The sequence below is a fragment of the Clarias gariepinus genome, chromosome 4 (genome assembly GCF_024256425.1).
Source record: "Clarias gariepinus isolate MV-2021 ecotype Netherlands chromosome 4, CGAR_prim_01v2, whole genome shotgun sequence".
Taxonomy (NCBI): domain Eukaryota; kingdom Metazoa; phylum Chordata; class Actinopteri; order Siluriformes; family Clariidae; genus Clarias; species Clarias gariepinus.
The window spans coordinates 10,845,561-10,861,766 of NC_071103.1; the positions used below are offsets into that span (position 1 = coordinate 10,845,561).

Here is a 16,206-nt window from a genome sequence, read left to right on the forward strand (position 1 = left end):
GTCATGATTTGAATCGGCGCGCGCGCGCGCGCACTGCGAGCCATAGGAGCCCTGAATTTTCCGGAACACCGGTTGTCCATTTGTTTCTGTTCTGTGTTTCACTTTTTGCTGCTCGACGCGGACCATCAGCTCATTAATACTTGCAACTTTGGACGATTACATTAAATCTTGCTAAATATGAGAACCGATCGTCATCCTTTTTTCTCCTTTCTGCTTCCTGTGTTTCTCACTCTGTTTGTGGAATGTCATGCAAGTACACGTAAGTGCCGTTATTTCTTTTTCGGAGATAACGTTTGTTTTTCGCAGCCTAAATTTACACGCGAAATATTAAATCCCAAATAATAATAGAAACCCTGACCCGTACTCATGCACAGTAATGAGTGAATTGAATGAATTGAAATAAGTTCCATTGTCTTCAGTTGGTCTTGGTCTTTCGGCTGCACCCGGAAAGGGGGCGGCACAGCGGATCATCCGATCCGCACACAGCCTTGGCACAGGTTTTACTTCAGTAACGAGTCGTAATAAGGTGTGCTGCTTTAACAAATGATCCTGCCGCATTGCCCGCATTTAGTAAACCAATTCAGCCTTTATTGCTGCTTATTGCCCTCATCAGTTTATGCTTTTATGCACTTAAAAGATGGACAATATCGCCGCTGCTCATTTATATAAAAATCCACACATAATTACACTTGCTCTTGAGTTTCAAATCGTTCTGATTTTAGACTGCTCTTTCAAGAGAAACGCCACCTGTGACAGCACGGGCAACGCGACATTGAACACTGCTGAATTTTATAAAAAGTATAACGACTGTTATTGGAGTTTAAGGGACAAGGTAAATGAAAAATATCACCTTTTTATTTACATAAACTGAAAGTTATAAATCAATTGAGTTATCATACTACAGCCTACTAAGTACTGTAGTATTTATCTGTACAGTTTACATTATCTATTTATTTTTTCACCTTCAGGATGATATTAAAATTGATAAAGTTAATCCATCTCTAAATCTAGCAGTCCAATGTACCAGGCCTGAAATTCTCGTGAAAGTACACTGCATCACCCCAAAGGTAGCATCTGTAATAGTATGATTACGTTAATTCATAACTAATTAGATGGGCTTGATGTGAAATGCATTTTAATTCAAAAGTTTAACTGATAAAACAGCTTCCATGGTTTTTCGTTTTTAGGATGTGTTTCTTACTTGCTACATGAGTAAGTACTAATTTATTCTTTTTATACTTCTTTTCTGATGAGTATGACAACTCAAAAGGTGAAATTTGCTTTTCATTTTTACTAAATGTTGTCTTACACTATTTAATTTTTTATTTAATTTTTTACTTTCTGCAGTTGTTAACCAAACCAATACTAAAAACCCTGAATGGATCAGTGATGGAGAATGTGAGTAGAATATAAGAATCATCCAATCCTTTTTGTACTTGGGAATTTTGTGGGTTTTTTTCCTTCTGGATAACAATAGACAGTTGTGTCTCTATAGGCTTTATTAACTTGGCATGGAGGTTCTATGACACTTATTACACTACAAAATACAGTATATCACTTTTTTAAATCTGAAATATTGGATTTCTTATAATCCTCAATAAAATCCTCTCTGATCATTTTGCATGTCTTTTTAGCCCACCACCGAAATTGGGTGTTTGTATTTATACCTGTGTCCCTAAGCCTGGTGGTGATATCTGCACTTGCAGTAATGTACAGTAAGTATACCATATTGGTATTTTTAAGTAAATGGGTGTACACTTCCCAAAACAAGTTACTTTTAGAGGCTATAAGAAAACATGTTGTTAGTGAGGGTATTTGAGTTGCTAGGGAGTATAAAGATTGATCTTTGGAGCAATGGAAAAAGGTCATGTGGCCTGATAAGTTTAGATAGACACTATTCTAGAGCAATGTGGTGCACCAGTCATGCATAGTGGCGAATGTACAATCCTCTGGAGACAGTGTTATTATCTGGGGTTGCTCCAGTTGGTCAGGTCTAGGTTCAGCAAGTTTATGTGGCAATAGAATAAGTTAATCTGATAACCTGAAGGTACTGAATGACCAGGTTATCACATCTATGCACTTTTTTCTCCCTGATGGCATGGGTATATTTCATAATGCAAAGTGTAAAAAATATGTTTATGGCCACACCCTTGCAAGTAATAATCAAAGGCAGTCAAACTAAATATTAAGGTGTGTGACTATTTTAGCCAGGCAGTTTATTATTCATATCAATACTTTACAATACTAACAGTGAATGAATTGTGAACAGTGATGCTCATACATTTACATTGTTCATGATTTACAGGAAAAAGAGGATGAGGTAAGAGGCAATGGTAAGAAATACTCTTTAAAATGTGCTTTATTGCATATTATGTTTCTTGTGTTATATTATTATATCATCTATAGTCTTCTTTGTTGTTCTCCAGAAGCTTGACCTTACTTGATGTCAATGCTCCTTGTTGCTATGTCTTTTCATTAAACATATTTTCCACTCAGTCATTTATCTTCTATACCGCTTTATCCTGTATTCAGGGTCAAGGGGTGCCTGGAGCCTATCCCAGAAGAATTAGGGCACAATGCAGGGTACTCCCTGGACAGGGTGCCAATCCATCGCCGAGCACACACACATACACACACTCACACACCCAGTCACTCGCTACAGGCAATTTGGGAACGCCAATTAGCCTAACATGCATATCTTTGGACTGTGGGAGGAAACCGGAGTACCGAGAGGAAACCCACCAAGCACGGGGAGAACATGCAAACTCCATGCACATAAAGACGGGAATCGAGCCTGGCCGGGAATTGAACCTAGACCCTGGAGGTGCAAGGCGGCAGTGCTAACCACTAAATAACCTAAATAACCATCTTTCATAAATACATTTTTTTCAGATAATATGTTTACATAATAATGAGAGTTTGTGCATTGGGCAAGATTTTGAGTGGGAAAGTTTGCCTGGTGTAATTATTCTGTTCAAGAAATTTTATCTTTTTTGTTTGAGTAGAAATTTTATTCAGGATGTCCTTAACCACTACACCACCGTGAAACTGTACATATTTTTCTTTTTCTTTTTTTAGGATTTCTCCTTGTTCCCCTCCCTCATTCGATCATCTGCCTGTTTCAACCCTGCTTATGGCATCCTCAGCAACTAACAGACCATAATACATAATATCCTTGTGACATATGGAGCCACCCAGCCATCAAAATTAAAAACTATTGCTATAAGCTGTCTCTTTTCTGTCCAGGAAATATTATATAAATTAATTAATAGTAACATTCTTTGAGTTTTATGGCTGTGGAACTTAAACTAACCTTTTTATTAAAGTTTCTCATGATCTTCAACAGTCTTTTAAGTTAAAAATGTTTTTTGTGCAACAAAGCTAAACACTTTTTTCCTAGTTTCAACTTGCTTCACTGTCTTGCTATAAAAACACAAACAATGCATGAGTTTGGTATATTTTTTTTATAAAACTAAACCAAGGTATACCTTATATTTAGTTGCATACATTAATAACCCAAGTGCAAGATAATTTATTCATTGTGACAAAAATGTAAATAATCAAAAAAAAATTACGCTTAATATTGTGACCCTTGACATTTTTCACATTGTGACTCAAAGAAAACACAAATACACAAGATATTCTCTATCAATTTGTAATAGTGTTTAATTTATTTGATTTTAAAACCACAAAAAAGAGATATATCATTGTTACAATATTGCATTTGTTTGTTTTGTGTGTCTAGTGATGCTTGCTTTATCTCTGCTATGTCTCTGCTGGTGGGGGGGATTGGGCTTGTGTCTTCCTTGTCTTTGCAGGTTCCGCCCACTTCTGCCATTGCCAGAAATCTATTGGCTGTTGCTCTGCATGTCCTTTGTTGGTCCCGCCTCCTCCCAGATGATTGGTCCGCCAGGCAACCCAGAGGCCTACCTGCTACAAGTACCATGCTACAGACCTTGTTTTTGCTTACTGTTTATCCTATACTTAATCATGATTGTTATTCTGTGTATGACCCCTTTGTTACGTTCCGACTACTCTTAGACTTTACCCTTTTGATGGTTGCTTGGTTTTGTTCGCCTATTCCGTGAATGACCCTTTTGCTTGTGTTGACTACGCTTTTGTGTTTGCCCACTGTTTTGTTTGTTTGGTTTGTAAATATTTTTGTATATATTTGTATTTAACTCTTTTTTTGAGTGGCTTAGTAAGGAGTCGACGCCATTTTGTTTGCCCCTTGTTTCTTCTTGGTTTGTGGTTAGTTAGGGAGTAAGGGAAGAGTCTTGTATTTCTGTTTCTTTATTTTTGGTGCAGGCAAGTTGTCACTTTTGGTACTAGGTAGAGGGAATTTTGTTTATTGTTATGGCCTTGTCGGCTTCTGAAGCTCACAGCCACCTTTTGGGGATTTGCTTATTTACCTTTTTGTAAAATAAACACTAAGCAAACGCACTTTTGGTCTCACCCCCTTTTTTCTTTTCACTCCTGGTGCCGTGACCCGGGTCGGAACCGAGGTTGCTGCGGCGCAGAACTCTGTTTCTGTGCTTGACAAACATGACAGGATCGACAGTACTTAGCAACATCAGACTTAATGGCAGGCCAAAAGAAATGTTTTAAAACACGGAGGTAGGTCTTCCTTACACCCAGGTGACCAGCAAGATCATGGGCAATAAGCAAAACTTGTGTTCTATATGGTTTTGGAACCACAACCTGTAAAACAGCCCTTGACTCATGCTTAATATCAGAGGGTGACCATTTTCGCATTAAAACATCATCATCATCAAAGAAGTATGCCATTGAGTGTTGAGGTAACTTAGCACTATCTACAGCTGCAGCAATACAACGAGAGAGAGAGACGCATCAGATTTCTGAGCGGCAACGAACTGCTCTCGCCCAACACCCAAGGTGCGACATCATCTTGTATGGAATAGATCTTATCCTCTGGTGAAACATGAGGATTATAAGACAAATTCTCATCTTCAAACACCGGATTATCATTACACATAAAGGAATCTGAAATGTCGTCAGCATCCTTCATTTTACGAGCCTGAGAGCGTGTCACCACACAGGTAGGGTGAATAGTGGTAAAGTGGGACAATGGGTAAAGTGGGACAGTTGAGCTTAATAATTTATTAATATAATAAATTCTTAATATAATCTTTGCATGGATATGTTTTTATTACTAAAAATCAACAATGAGTTCATCATTAGCAAGTATGTGATAAAAAAAAAAATCTGTGGCTATGACATCACTTCCGGGGTGTGGCACATCATATTTAACAACCATTTTCAGAAAGTGTTCCACTTTACCACTATTCACCCTACTAAAAACCGAGGGGAACTCATGTGACAGCGCGTCACTTTCATTCAGCTCAGGAGCATCCGTGACAACAGGCAAGTGAAAAAACTTACCACCAGCTAAATCGTTACCCAAAATGAGAGAAACTCCTTCAATTGGCAACTGAGGACGAACTGCGACCTTAACAAAGCCAGACACAATATCACAGTTAAGATAAATCATATGTAATGGAGCTTTTACCACACCAAGTTCAATACCCTGAACTAAAACATCTGCGACAACTAGACTGGTCAGACACCAGGCAAGACACCTTCCAAAATACACGACTGTGCGGCGCCGGTGTCTCTCAGAATACGAAGAGGCTTAGGCTCAGAATCTGTGTCCGAAAGCAAAACCATACCATCCAAGATAAATGGGTTAAAAGCAGCATCCAAAGTCGAAAGCGAAATTGAACTTTCAGCTGGCTGCGGTGGTACATTAACTAAAGCCACACTCTTAGTGTTCTGTGCTTTATGACGGTTCTTACGAGATAACTGAAGTTGGAACGAAAATTTTCCACAGCATTTACCTTTTCAGGGTAAGTTTTAACGCCTTCAGCAGATACGATGTGTCCTATGTCAAAGAGGATTGGATGAAGTTGCACTTTTTTAAGTTAAGAGAGAGTCCAGCATCATGTAAACAGGTAAAGACTTCTCGCAAATGGTTCGAATGAGTGGAAATGTTTGGAAATGGAAATTTTTATGGGTTTTTAACAAAGGCTAGGTATAACCTTTTAAAGATTAAAGATTCACCCGGAACACTTTTTCAGCTCTGCTAATTTGGGGATTGTCCCTGTTCAGGCGCCATCTGTAGACCGGCAGTTTCAATTGTTTGATCTGGTAAGGGCCGATGTGGAGAGATCACAAGCCAGACAAAAAAAGTACTATGATCAATGGAGAAAGAAGATCGAGTTCTCGGTTGGGAACATAGTTTGGGTGCGATCTCACACCTTATCCAGAGCTGACGATGGGTATATGGCTAACTATACCCTAGGTGGAAAGGCCCAGGCAAGGTTCTAAAAAAATTGGGGCCAGTTAATTATCAAATTGCTCTAAACTCTGATCCTACTTCAATAGACACTTACTATATACAAAACAGTTGGACAGTTACACTTTGTTTTCATTACATTTAAAAATAAGGTCAAATTAATTTACTTCCATTTACTGTAAGTATAAAAGCTACAACACCGAAAATAATGTGAAATGTAAAACAACAGTGTGAAATGTAAAACAGATTACATTTACATTTAGTAGACGCTCTTATCCAGAGCGACTTACATTTTTATCTTATTACACATCTGAGCAGTTGAGGGTTAAGGGCCTTGCTCAAGGGCCCAACAGTGGCAACTTGTTGGTTGTGGGGTTTGAACCTGGGATCTTCCGAGCCGTAGTCCAATGCCTTAACCACTGAGCTACCCCTGGCCCAATTAATGGTATGAAGCTTGAAATCTTTTGCTATAGAAAAAAAAGCAAGGTTCTTTCCAGATGCATGTTAGGAACAGAGGAAGTCATGTGTTAATTCATAACATCCAATATGTTTTTTTCACCATGTGTCTAAGAAAGAGAGAGAGAGAGCTGTGGAGTTTACCAAAAAAGGAAAGTGTAACCATTAAATAAAATGAATGAATGGAGTTTGATTTACACTATGAAGTGAGTCAATACATTGTTATTAAAATATAAAACATTAATAAAAAAAAGTGCAATCCAGGTTAATTAAGATGCAGGCCTTTCATTACACCTAACAATTTTTAACTTCACTATAAACAATTAACTATTATAGCTATTATTGAACTATTTAACTTATTGTTTTGTCTGCATAATAATTTTTTAGCACATCATTGTGTATTTTTGTGGCTTGAGTTATGTAGCTAATTAAACAGGGATGATTATTTTTGATGATCTCCTATCCAAGTGAAATGTAATCTATACTTGCCACAACACTAAAGAACAGGTTTTTATTTTTATTTAGAAAATTGTATCCAAACTACTTTTAATTCTAGAAACTGAAATTGTTTCCTGCATGTGACGTTTGTGACTGTACATAGTTATAAATAGCATAAGATCTTTATGTAAGTATGTACTGCCTGTATTCTTTTCCACTTGTCAGGGTAATTGTAATTATGTTTAAATTAATTAATTTAATTTCATTTGTGCATTAAAATTAAAAGAGTTGTGTTGACAGAATAAGAAAAGGTAAATTCTTTAAATTTACTCAGCTCAGTTAATTAAAATGAATGAAATGGTGTTGTATTGCTTCTTTTTGTCAACGCATGTTGGAAAACACCACAGGAAGGAACAAACCACAACGGTCGCTCTTCAGCTCATTTAAATCGGCGTCATTTTTGAGAATCAGGGACGGAGAAATAACGCATTATCTTTATTCATTACTAATGAAGAGTATATTTCTAATACACATTTATTGAAATTGAATTGTACATGTGAATGTAATGCCTCCACGTTCTCACCAATCCTAAATTACTTCCTTTAGAAGACCTTTAGCATTCCATCCCCAGACGTTTGAGGAAACTTGACGCCACCGGCGCCTACATTGAATTTTAAAGATTTGCTTTCATTTTCCAATGTAACAGAGTACAAGAACATTTTCATACATTTTTTTATTAGACATATGGACTTTAATACAAATTTTTAATGCCTAGTTACTTTTCATCCACCTAGTAAAAATAAAAATATTATTATCTATTGTGCGTATTCAAAATTTTTGTAAAAAGTGCATTGTAACTCAGAAGCCTAAACACCATTTGTGACGCATTACATCAAAAGCTGACCAAAAAAGCTCCATTTTGATACAAGGTTTATTACTGTATTATTTTCGCTTACTGAAATATTGCCCGTGAGATATTGTTTGCAAGTTTGTTATTATGTTTATTTTTAGAAAGGAGATGTAAAAGAGTTCCATTTTGACACCAGGACGTCCCAAAAAGAACTTTGCGGATTAAAAGAACAGAAGCATGGATATAACGAAAAATGCTGTTTTTCTAATGGAATGCCAAGTTTTTAGAGTGTCCCTTAACATGCTTTCGATTAATGTTTAGAATTAAAAACTTTTTCAATCCTCATAAAAAATCAACATTGAGAATTTGAAACATTTCACCTATAACTACTACTGTATATGCGAAACAGATCTTTGTGACTTAATAACTGACTTGATATGACCAAGTGCATAATAGCACTATTTTTAAATTAACATGGATTATATTGCATGGATTTCCTTAATACTATTTTTTTTTATTTGTCATATAAATTATAAGCAATGGGTTGAAAATGGAATTTTCCTAGACTTCTGAAAATCCATCCATCTATAGATGGTTTTCTTTCTATATATCAGTCTGTGTTTAATTCCAAAAATGACATTCTTTCTGATCAAGAATTGATGGTTATTCATCAGCTGGTGCGAAACAGCGAGGATGGTGTAGATTACTTTTTGCAAAAGCAGGAAAGACAAACATGATTGTTTAAAACATACACAGTATGCTTCAAAGGAAACACTTACAGGATGAAGTGTCCCAGTTTCAGCGGCCTGTGTCTAGCAGCTTGTTGTGTGTTGTGCCCTGGAATGACAAAATTGATCACACAATTTAGTTGCATAATTTTTGTATTGTAAACGAACCATGTTAAATATTTTGTAATAATTATTACTAAGAAACCAATGTGTATTATAGTATTTTGTATATTCAGATATGATATAACGCTAAATGATTTATCGCTGAAGGGATAAACTGTTGTTTATCCCTTGGGACTCATCTCCAGGTCAAGACTTTGTGATATCCATGGACAACAACCAAATCACTCCTTCAGCCACCGCCCGCAATCTTGGGGTAACCGTGGACAATCATTTGTCATTTTTCCCACACATCGCTAACCTTACTCGCTCTTGTCGGTTTCTTCTTTACAATATCAGAAGAATTCGCCCATTTCTTTCTTCACAGGCTACCCAGGTGCTTGTTCAGTCCCTTGTTATTTCAAGACTGGACTACTGCAACTCACTCCTGGCAGGCCTGCCTCTGTCCACGATTCGTCCTCTGCAACTGATCCAGAATGCAGCAGCACGTCTCGTTTTTAACCTCCCTAAGTTCTCCCACACCACCCCACTCCTCCGCTCCCTGCACTGGCTTCCTGTAGCTGCCCGCATCAAATTCAAAACACTGATGCTTGCCTACAAAGCTAAAAATGGCCCAGCACCCACTTACCTCTCTGCGCTAATTACACCACGCACTGCACCACGTTCCCTCCGATTCTCCAGCACTGCTCGCCTCATCCCACCATCTCTCAGGGATCGAGGGCGGCATTCATCCAGGCTCTTTTCTGTTCTGGCACCTAGGTGGTGGAATGAACTTCCTCTAGATGTCCGTACATCAGAGACTTTGACTATCTTTAAACGACGACTCAAGACTCATCTGTTTCTCCAGTACTGGGACTAACCTCCTGCCCGGAGAAAAAAAAAAAAACTCTTCTTAGTTGTGTTGGACTAATGGCACTTAGTTATTAACCTAGTTAACCCAGTGTAAGTATGTATCCAATTATGTAAACATTAAAGTACTTTTTGTAAGTCGCTCTGGATAAGAGCGTCTGCCAAATGCCTAAATGTAAATGTAAATATAACGCTTAGTAGCACCATTTGATGTGTAAGTTATACATCTTTTATAACTTACACCTTTATGTATGTTTAACAGATGTATATAGCACACCAGAGTTTTATTAAGTTGGACCTTTAATTCCCAAGAAATAGCTTTGTAAACTTAACTCTGACCTTTATGAACATAAATAGCACCCCTCCCTATTCTTGGGGTTGTGTGGATAATGGACCAGTGAATCCGCTTCTGAACTTTCCATGCAAAATTCGTGGCTGTTGCTTAATGAGAAATCCTTTCATTATCCTCCTGAACATTAATTGACCAATGTTGGTATGATGAGAGCCAGAAAGAGAAAGAGTAAAGTAATTCTTTGTTGCACATATTATTGCAAGATGTCTCTTGTATATTTAGTATATTTAGTGTTCTCCCCAGTGCTTTAATTTATAAATCCTGTCATGTTGATATTGGATTTGTTGTCCCTACATATCCCTAAAGATCTGAATCTGACCATTTTAATGTGCTTTGCTTTTCCTCAACTTTGACTGTGGCTTTTAAGATCCTGCAAGATTATGCATAATTATTTTTTTAACTCTAGAATCAGCTTTTCTTTTTTGTGTCTGCTTACTAATTCATCTTTTGTGCTAGTAGGCGAATGCAATTCATAGGAGTGACTTTTTTTTTTACACACAGACAGACAGACACAAATTTAGTTGCAACAATATAACTCACAAAAAATATGTAGCAGGCTGACATTTATTTCTCGGGTTTTTACTGTTACATTAGAGTGCACAAAATGGTTGCCTACAAAATAGCTGATCTCAAAATGGGTCCTCTAGTCGGCCTTTGTAGCAGTGGGCGGGGCTCTTTGATTCTATTGTTTTTAGCCTTCCTCTAACTCAGACACTGCTACAAAGGTCAACCAGGGGACACATTTAGAGATGCCATTTCACAAAGCAAAAATTACTACCTATTGTATATCCAGAATTATATTGCTCTAATATTGCTAACATGCTAATGTTGAGCCTATATTAGTATAAAACCAGTCTTTATGCATGATTTTGGTTTAGCCTGATTTTTGTAATATGTAGTAAATGACTAATAGCTTGTGTGCCATGACACAAAAAAAAAATCTGATGATCCTTACCGATTGGGTCTAATGTGGTTTTTATTCGGCATATAAGTGATCTGGGATCCTAAAGATAATTATCAAATGCAAACAGTCTCATCCAGAGGTTCTCAGGGAACCACTGTGAAAACATTTTGTGCATGGGCATGGTGCAAACAAGAGATAGGGAAAAGGAAAAAAAAGAAATACCAGGTGTACAGGTAAGATACTGGAATGATACACTGGTCGGCTATAACATTAACACTGATTATCAATACACCAGTAAACTAGTGACAGGATCATGGGCACCCAAGTCTGTGGAATGACTTTTTATGTCTGTGGAAGCAAATACCATGTCTGGTCTGGTTATGTAGCACAAAGGCTGGAAAAAGTCAATGCAGCCTATGATAGAAAGGTATCTGAGAACTCACTACAGCTTGTTGTGTATGGGGCTTAGCAGGCAAAGAGTTCAAGATTGCTTATCTGGCCTCCAAACTTTCCAGACCCCAATCTGATCAAGCTGTTATGGAATGTACTGGACAAACAAGTATAGGTTATTGAGGACCCACTCAGCAATTTACAGCACTTAAAGAATCTGCTGTTATACTAGACTAGATAATCTCATGTACACATCTGGACCTGTCTGGTGCCACAGAGCCAGTATGCGGCTGTGGGTACTATCACTGAAGCTTGTACATCACATATCCTTGGCTTTTACTATCACCACATTATAATAGTACCATTTTAAAAAATAATTATAAATCTGAAAGGTGGTCATAAGGCAGCTGAAACAATACACAAGTACCATTAGTCTTATTCTGATATTTTATATCCATACTTAGATTTTATATTGAAAGGCACTTGAAAGGCGCTTTTTGCCCCACCTAAGCAGATAATATATTCCCCTTAACTGTACAAAGACTGTGTTCTTCAGCTACAAGAAATGCCACAAGAAATAAGGCATCAAGGGGTTTTACCCACAATGACACAATGTGTTCCAGGCAATATTGCTGTGTGTAATCATATTCAAGATCTGTTGTACAAACCATATCTTAATTAAGCAAGCAGTACAGAAGGACTGTCCCTACTAATTCATTTAGTTAATGATACTCCATGCCACAACTGCTAAAGGTTATGAATTAAACCAATGAGCCTTACGCACGTGACAGCCGTAGTAAACATTAATGAAATATTGGCATATAATTTTTTGAAGCATTTATTTTGATCTGATCTCTCAGAACTAAGGTAATGACAAAATGACTATGTGATATTTTTAACCAATGTGTTTTTATGCAATCGTTTTCATATACATGTATATTTTTACATTGTTTAATTTATAATGACATTCGTTTTATTGTTCTTGAACTCTCACCATAGTTCATATATAAAGATGTTAAAATGATTATAACATATTTATTTTAAATATTTATTTAGTTTTAACAATTTGTATTACATGACAAACCTGAATGTGCCCAAATAAGATATTATATGCCATTTTTAGATTAATGGCATATAATATCTTTAACCATTTCGATGGTTAAGTGACTATTGCTCCTTAATAGTAATATAGCCTAATATTTAATCATAATAAAGATATAAATGTAAGTTTTAGTATCATATTTGGTACCAATCCGTGACAGGGCGGTATTTGCATAACACCTGTTCGGTTCAAGGTAATTATTTTTTTGGATGAATTTGAGAAGGTGGCGTACTGAGACTACGGATTACATTAAAGAGCTTATACGTGGAGTTATAACCACGTACACCAGCACCTTCGATTAGTAAACACTGCTAAAGCCATAGCACGCGGGGAATACCGAATCTAACCTCAACTAATAAAAATGAAAGGTCCAACTCATAAAAAATAACTAAGAACTGCGTTTTTATCTCCACTGTCTCGCCTGAGTTAAGTACTATGTCTTCTGCTTCTGACTATGCACCGCAAACTTCTCAGAATGGCGGTTACTGTATAAGCGAGATATTTGGCATACTGTCGGGTAATATTCGTAACATGATAAAACTATACATAAATCCAACATTTGATCGTGTGGTCAGTTATATGTGACCAATGTAGGCTATGTAGAAGCAGTGTTTGTGAAAACGAGCCACAACTTTCACATGCGCTCGCATTAAAAGTGGACTCCGGTATTAAATGAGCAACACTACAACCTCTAGGAATATAACAGAAGAAGCCAGCTTTATTTTTCGTGGGCCCATCTACACAATGATTTATGGCTCCGCCAATGATCGAGGCACGGCTGTGAGGAGGTCGTAAGGACGTTGCCATAATAAAAGAAGAATGTGTATATTCCTCTTCATTGACTGGACAGGAGCTGTAATAATTGTTACTTGCAGATTCCGTACAGAGTGCAGTCACCATCCCTATTTTGGAAACTACTCCTTCAGAAACTATTTAAAAATGGTGCGTATGTTGGCGAGGTGTTGGTGGAATCTGTTATGTGCAATTGGTTGGGAATAATTTTGTAAATACACATGTGCATGCTGATCTGAAACTTACTGAACCCAGCACCACCCCCAGGTTTTTTTGCTTTTACGATATGACAGCGTCCTAGCCCAAACCACGAACTGCACCTTCTTTTAATTCTGGTAAATATGACCAGCGCTAAGCTTAAAAATCCTGTCACTTCAGGCGTGAAAAAATATGGATTATTATTAGTGAAAATTAAGTGGAAATTTTCCTGAATGCTTGTAGTGAAATTATAATGTATTTTTGTCTAAGTAGCTATAGTTAAATCTAAGACTGTTACTCCATGAATTTGTCGGAAGAAGCACTGTACAGGATAAATGTGTACTGCACCGGTCTCACCTAACGAAACTATAATCATAGACCATGTGACAAACATATTTTTTATGTATATATTTATATTTTCAGGACAATTAATAATACTAAAATAAGTAAGAAAATACTTACAGTCTGGTATTTGTTGTCGTCTGGCTTTAACAGTGCTAATTTCAGTCAGGACAGACCTACAAAAAGATGATTGTTGATTAGAACATTACGGTAATAATTTAACTTCATCAGACTGGTCATATATAAAATATGATTAAAATATGTACGCCCTGCTTCACTGTTTGTGTTATTTTAAATATAATATAAATATATAAAACATACTGTATAGAGTGTTGTATGACACATTTCCGGTTTAATCCCTATATGGTGTATTTTATCAGAAGTCTTTCTATTGACGGACTGGCATAATCTCAGCAATTCAGGAAAACTGTCTGTTTACAGTTAGGCTTCAATACACAGAAACGCTTAAAGGATAAAGTAGCTTTGCTGTGGCCGTTTACGTTTTACAAAACATAATCATTTTGAAGCCTCAAAAAAGAAACTAAAGGAGGATTAAAAATAAAGTTTCATCTGAAAAGTGAATAACAGCTTATAGTGTCACCATGAAAAATATTTTTGCACGTTCAAACCTTCAGCAATTTAGTAATTTTCAGTGGTTGTATACAAAACCCCAAAAAATCTATTTAAATTCAAGGTTGCAGCAAAACAAATGCCAAGGGGGTGAATACTTTTGCAAGGCATCGTATATGAACCTATATACCAGTAAAAATATACATGAACCTATATATTAACCAAATTAATGAAAACAAATCTTCAAAGAAAAGTGGACCAAAATTCCTTCACTGCAACACGAAAGGCTCATTGCAATGGGTTGATTGCAATAACTGAAAGTGCCAAATACTTTTTCACAGCACTAAGTATGTATGTATGTATGTATGTGTGTGTGTAGGCACACTACCAGTCAAAAGTTTGGACACACTTTGTCTTACTCTTCCTCTTCCCCTTTAATGCTTTCAATTGTATGTATTTCTCCTGCTACTTTCTTTTTCTCCTTTCAATCCTTTTAATGCATTTTACTCTTTTAAATTAAGTTTAAAAGACTTCTCTGAAGGAGAAGTTTCTCTTCATCCTTCATCACTATATTTACTTTCCTCTTCTTTGTATTTTGTCTTTGCATCTCTCTCTTTTTCCTTTATTTATTTTATTTAATTTGGATCTCTCTCTCTTCCTTTACTTTGCTTTCTCCTCCTCAACTGTTGTTTTCATGTCTTTCCTTCTCTTATGCCCTTTTAGCACTGTATTTCTCTAGCATTTATTCTTTCACTTTCTTTTTTTATTACTTACTTTTTTTAAAATAGCCTAGTCTTCTTTCATCAAATGAGATTTAGTGAATATATAATGTTAATTAAAATATTTTAAATAATTAGTCTTATTGCGTGCATGGCTGAAGTAAATAGTGTAGGCACTAAAGTCTTTTTATTAAATTATTATTATTGTTGACCTGAGGTGACTTGTGACTAGGCACAGGCGTGAAAAATTGCGTTACCTGCCAAAGATCCTATTACTTGTCTGTTTTCCTTATCAAAGTAAATAATTTCCCGCTTTCGTCACACGGAATGTACCATTGTAGTGTGTGTTTGGGGGGGGGACTAAAACGCTTCAACGTAATTCGCGTGGCGTAATGGTAGTCTAATGCTATTTCAGCAAATTGATTTTTTATTATTTTTAAATGTGAGACGTAAGTACTGACTAAAACTACTTGGTTAGGCTTAAGTCATGGGCCTCTGGCAGTTCGGGACTCTAAGCGCTCGCCTACTTTGCCTAATGGTAGCGCCGCCTCTATTCTTACTCTTACGGCTGCCTACTGTACCTCAGAACTGCTGGAACAACTTATCGAGGCATCTCCTCTGGACGTTTTGGATTTGTTCGACAAACGTGTCTAAAAAGTCTTCAAACTGACATTTCACAGTGAGAGATCTTGGATTCAGAGCGGGATGTGCCCACGCGCTTTGTGGCTGACCGGTAAGTACTGATGGTGGGTCTGTATGCAGGGCAGATATAGCTACAGTACAGCCGTTTGCCCAAAGTTTAAGAAAAATGACACAAATATACATTTTTACAAGGTTTGCTGCTTTTCTGTTTCTAGATCTTTTTGTCAGATGTTACTATTGTATACTGAAGTATAATTACAAGAATTTAAAACATTTTTAAGACATCTGCAATTCGGTTTGTCTTGCAACTAACTACTGGGCCACATCCTGACTGAAGGCAGCCCATTCTTAATGTTTCTTGTAAATAATAATAATAATAATAATAATAATAATAATACTTTTCATTAATTTTTTATGCGCAGCCATCTGCTTGTCAGT

At 36.7% G+C, this 16,206-nt stretch overlaps 1 long non-coding RNA gene across 5 annotated transcripts in view; it reads right to left on the bottom strand.

The window, feature by feature from the left end:
• LOC128520147 (uncharacterized) overlaps positions 1-16,206 on the bottom strand; it is a 102,193-nt gene that overhangs the window by 8,405 nt on the left and 77,582 nt on the right. For all 5 annotated transcript variants that reach the window (XR_008357914.1, XR_008357915.1, XR_008357913.1 and 2 more), the window contains exons 5-6: positions 13,958-14,013; positions 8,840-8,897 (exon numbers count right to left, since the gene is read on the bottom strand). This is a non-coding gene — a long non-coding RNA (uncharacterized LOC128520147). The remainder of the gene's footprint in view (positions 1-8,839; positions 8,898-13,957; positions 14,014-16,206) is intronic.